The sequence below is a fragment of the Arachis duranensis genome, chromosome 3 (genome assembly GCF_000817695.3).
Source record: "Arachis duranensis cultivar V14167 chromosome 3, aradu.V14167.gnm2.J7QH, whole genome shotgun sequence".
Classification (NCBI taxonomy): domain Eukaryota; kingdom Viridiplantae; phylum Streptophyta; class Magnoliopsida; order Fabales; family Fabaceae; genus Arachis; species Arachis duranensis.
In genome coordinates this window covers 115,715,357-115,720,458 of record NC_029774.3, presented here as the reverse complement: position 1 = coordinate 115,720,458, position 5,102 = coordinate 115,715,357, and the positions used below count along the sequence as shown (strand labels likewise).

At 25.1% G+C, this 5,102-nt stretch overlaps 1 pseudogene; it reads left to right on the top strand.

Moving 5' to 3' along the window:
• Positions 1 to 2,619: 2,619 nt before the first annotated feature.
• On the top strand, positions 2,620 to 3,581 carry LOC110278737 (uncharacterized; annotated as a pseudogene).
• The last annotated feature ends 1,521 nt before the right edge of the window (positions 3,582 to 5,102 follow it).

Genomic DNA, 5,102 nt, shown 5'->3' with positions numbered 1-5,102 from the left:
TATTCGTTAATTCTAGGGAGGAAAAATACACGCCTCAGTTAAGCGGGCGGGCTTTTGTGTCTCGATTCGTGAATTTGCTGGATGAATGAATATCTTACTAAATAAGATACTTTGGTATTGGACTGAATAATGGTTACTACACTTCATGAGTACGTGGTTAATTTAAACCAGCGTAAGTGTACTTTCAATTAAAAATTAGTTTATTTTTTGCTTCTTTGGTCATTAGTAGTATCTAATTTATAAATAATAATTAATAATTAATTATAATTTTAGGATGTGACTACACCGGTGGTTTGCTTCCAATTTCAAGGGCATCCTCAATCATTGAAAGGGAGAAAGTAGAAGGTGCTAAAGTATTTGTTTAAAAAATAAATTTTTTGTTTGTTTGATCTCTCAAAATTAGATCTTAATTTTATTCAAAAAAAAATTAGTGAGATAAAATCAAAGGTTAGAAAGAAGTCTTTAAATTTTAAATTATTTTATTTGTTTAGTTATTTTACTTAGGTTGTTATTTTTTAAATTTCAAATTATTTTATTTAAGTTGTTATTTTTTAAATTTTAGATTGTTGTACTTAGATTGTTATTTTTAAAATTTTAAATTATTTTACTTTTTTAAATTTTAAATTGTTGTACTTATATTGTTATTTTTTAAATTTTAAATTATTTTACTTAGGTTGTTATTTTTTACATTTTAACACTATTTTTTAAAAATTTGTTAATTCTTTTTAACATTATTTTTTAAAATTTTGTTGATTTTTTAAAAATTTGCAGCTAATTCTTTTAAAGAGATTTAGAGTTTAAAAAAAATTTACGTTAATTATACTTCGGTTGTTACATACTAAGATTACTATAAAGATTTACGTTAATTTAGAATTTTTAAATTATTATTTGCTTAGATTGTTATTTTCAAATTTTAAGTTTGGGTTGTTTTACTTAGGTTGTTATTTTTTAAATTTTAAATTAAAATCAACAAAATTAAAGCAAATTTAGTTATGAGTCAACTATAAAAATATGAGTTATGAGAGACGGCACCACAATTTAAAGGACATCAATCCCTTTCTTTACATATATCCAAAATCTCTCTACTTATTCCAATGGCTGGAATTCACAAAATTTTAGACATTAGTCCTACAATCGACAATTTGTGTGTACGTATGCGAGTGATACGGTTATGGACACTACTAAGTTACGAAAATTCTCCATTGCCATACTCAATTGAGATGGTTTGGCTCAATGAAGACGTGAGTTTTCTACTAATATTTTTTATTTTATTTTAAATTTATTTGTTTATTTCCATCGAATTGTTCTTTGATTTCTATTCGTTAATTCTATGGAGGAAAAATACACGCCTCAGTTAAGCGGGTTTTTGTGTCTCGATTCGTGAATTTGTTGGAGGAAGGAATATCTTACTAAATAAGATACTTTGGTGCTGGACTGAATAAGGGTTACTTCAAGACTACACATCATGAGTACGTGGTTAATTTAAACCAGCATAAGTGTACTTTCTATTAAAAATTAGTTTATTTTTTGCTTCTTTGGTTATTAGTAGTATCTAAATTATAAATAATAAATAATAATTAATTATAATTTTAGAATGTTGACTACACCGGTGGTTTGCTTCCAATTTCAAAGGCATCATCAATCATTGAAGGGGAGAAAGTAGAAGATGCTAAGGTATTTGTTCAAAAAATAAATTTTTTGTTTGTTTGTTCTCTCAAAATTAGATCTTAATTTTATTCAAAAAATATTAGTGAGATAAAATCAAAGGTTAGAAAGAAGTCTTTAATTTAACGTTGTATTTTGTACAGAATTTGTTACTTGAATTCTCCAATGAAGTTGCGGCCAATGATGAATCCGAATTGTTGGAAAATGTTATTACACCAACTAAGCGACTATCCTCGGAGTCGGAAGATTCGAAGGTAGAAGGAGATACCTCAACTTGCAAGAAGATCAAGATTGAGAATGAAACTTGAGAATTTGGATGCACATATTTTGAAATCCCTTTTAGAGTCTATCTAATAGAATAATGCCAAGCATACGTTTGTTTTGGTGGAAACATTGTCTTTTCTTGAGTTGTTATTTTTCTTTTGGATCTTTTCGATTTTTATGTTTACAATTTAAAATATTTTTAAATATAAATTGAAGTTATTTGGTTATTACTTGTGGTTTTATTTTTAATTTGATTCTCACCATTGATATTCTGATAATTTCTAATTTAATATTTAATGTCATAAAGTTATAAATTTTTCTTTTGAATTATTATTGATACAATTAAGTTAGTTATTAATTTTTAATGTGTACTTATTTTAAAAATAAATCTAATTATAATTTTTAATCAAAGTATTATGTTTAGAATTTTAAATTTAAATTCAAATATACTTATTTTTTTGAATTTTTAAGTAAGCAATTGGGTTTGAGAATATTTTTTAAAGATTTATATAATTTATAAGTTATTATGCTAATTACAAAGGATTATAATAAAAATCTTATTAAAATGTGAGGTTATTTATACTAATTAAAAAAAAATATTTTGACATTCTTCTATACTTAATTCTGTTTCTAATGTTGTTCCGACAAAATTGACTTAATTTAGTATTTTAAAAATATTGACTCAATAAAATGTGCTTTGAAGCAGTTGATCGGACGCTCAGGGATTTTATGTCAGTTATCGATCAACATAAGACACATCAACCATTTGGTGGTATGGTTATTGTTCTAGGAGGTGATTGCAGACAGATACTTCCGGTGATTTCGAAAGGAAGTAGACATGATATATTGGCATCCGCTACTAACTCATCCTATCAGTGGTCATTTTGTAAGGTTCTGAAATTGCATACGAACATGAGGCTTCTAATGACCCTCTCTCTCATTTGGCAGACTTTGCATATCAAAATTTGTTGCAAAACATGTCAAATTACATGTATTTTCAGAGTAGGGCAATTCTTGCACCCACGCTTGAGAGTGTTGAGAAGGTAAACGATTTTGTCTTGACAATCTTTCCAGGGATAGAAAAGGAGTATTTGAGCTCTGACACAACATGTCAAACTGATGAGAATGAAGATGTACAACAAGAGTAGTTCACACCAGAGTTCCTAAATGACATCAAATGTTCGGAACTACCCAATCACAAGTTGACTTTGAAGTCAGGAGTCGCTGTAATGCTATTGCGAAACATAGACCAGACTTCAGGTTTATGCAACGAGACAAGATTAATAGTTAACGAACTTGGCAACAACATAATTGGAGCGACGGTAGTGATCGGTAGAAATATTGGAGATAAAGTGTACATTCCAAGAATGAACTTAATCCCTTTAGATTCAGGATTGCCATTTAAGTTTCAACGGAGACAAATTTCATTAATAATATGCTTTGCAATGACCATTAACAAAAGTTAGGGTCAATCATTATCATATTTAGGGCTTTATTTGCCAAAATCAGTGTTTACCCATGGACAACTTTATGTTGTTTTGTCAAGAGTTAAGAGTCGCAGTGGCCTCAGGGTTTTAATTCTAGACGAAGACGGCAATCCAAAGTCATCAACAACAAATGTCGTGTTCAAAGAGGTTTTTAATAATATTTAGGTAAGAATAATATTATTTTCATTTTAATAGCATGTTATGATTTACACTTTTGTACAAATATTTACGTTATTTTATTAAACTATGCTATTATTTTTATTAGAGAAATGTTAAGAGGTCATTAAAATTTATTTTTTTTAGCTATCGTTTAATCATAGACTCAATTCCTTTAGTCTAGTTTTTTTACTCTAATAATCCAACAACATACTTTATCTCATATTTTTAAATATTGATGGCCAATAATGACAAAAAATAATAAATTTTGATAATCTTCTAGTATTCTTCTTATTATTATTTTATTCTAAAAATTAGAAAAAATCAAAAATAGAATTAAAATTTTAAACAGAATAAAGAAAATTAAACCTTTTATTTTTTCAACAAAATAAAATAGTTGAGGTAGATGAAGCAATAAAATTTATTAGTTTAATGAATAAATTATTTTTTATTATTTTTTTTACTTGGTTTAAGGTCCACAAAAACAAACCTAACTAAAAAAATGTCTAAGTTTTGACTGGTCTATGAATGATATGAGAGTATAAATTTATAAAGTGTCTAAATTTTATAAAAAAATATTATTACTTTGAATAAAAATAACTATTAAATAGTATTGTTGATATTACTATAGTTATTATTATTTTTGTTCTTGGTATTATTGATATTATTATTGTTATTATTAAAAGAGAAATTTTTGGAGATTATTAATCTTTAGTTCTTTTGACCATTTTTGACCAATATAAATACTAAATTATTTTTAATAGATAAATTTTATTAATTTATGTGTTTAAACTCTGAAAAATTTGGATACAAGTGGTAATAATGATTCATGTGTGCAAAACTTTGATAAATATATGTGCAAACTATATGCTTATTGTGTATAAAATTTCTGTAAATATGAGTACATATTATTATCAGTTAAGTACTAGCCAAAAATAATAATACTTATTGATCATGTAACATTGTTCTTATTAAAAATATTTATAATAGTTTTTTTAATAAGATTTATTTTTTCACTTTGTCAATCCACTAAAACTAATTTCTGTAAATCTTAAATTTATAATGTCGTACTTTCGAGAATTGACTTAAATAAACTAGTTAAAAATCATATTATCTTAAAATTAAATACAATGTTAATTTTTTTGTCCTCTCAATATTTATATAAGCGTGGTCCTTATACAAGATTTTAAAGAAACAAATATAATATAAAATCTGTAAAACTACCACAACTTGTGAAATAAATTTGTTAATTTTTATCAACTTTATACCTTTTTAAGATATTAGTTTGTTATTTTTTATTTAACTAAAAAATATTAATTTTTTTAATTAGTATATTCATGATTATGCATATTATTTGTTAATTTCAAAACTATAAGTTTTAAAATTAAAGAATAAATGGATATTAACAAGCATGAAATGTAAAAATAAGAAACAAAAAGAATCACTCATATTTTCTTAGGATTTTCATGTAAAATTATGAAAAAAGATATTTTAATCATAATTGTGTATAAAATATTTTTATATTTATAT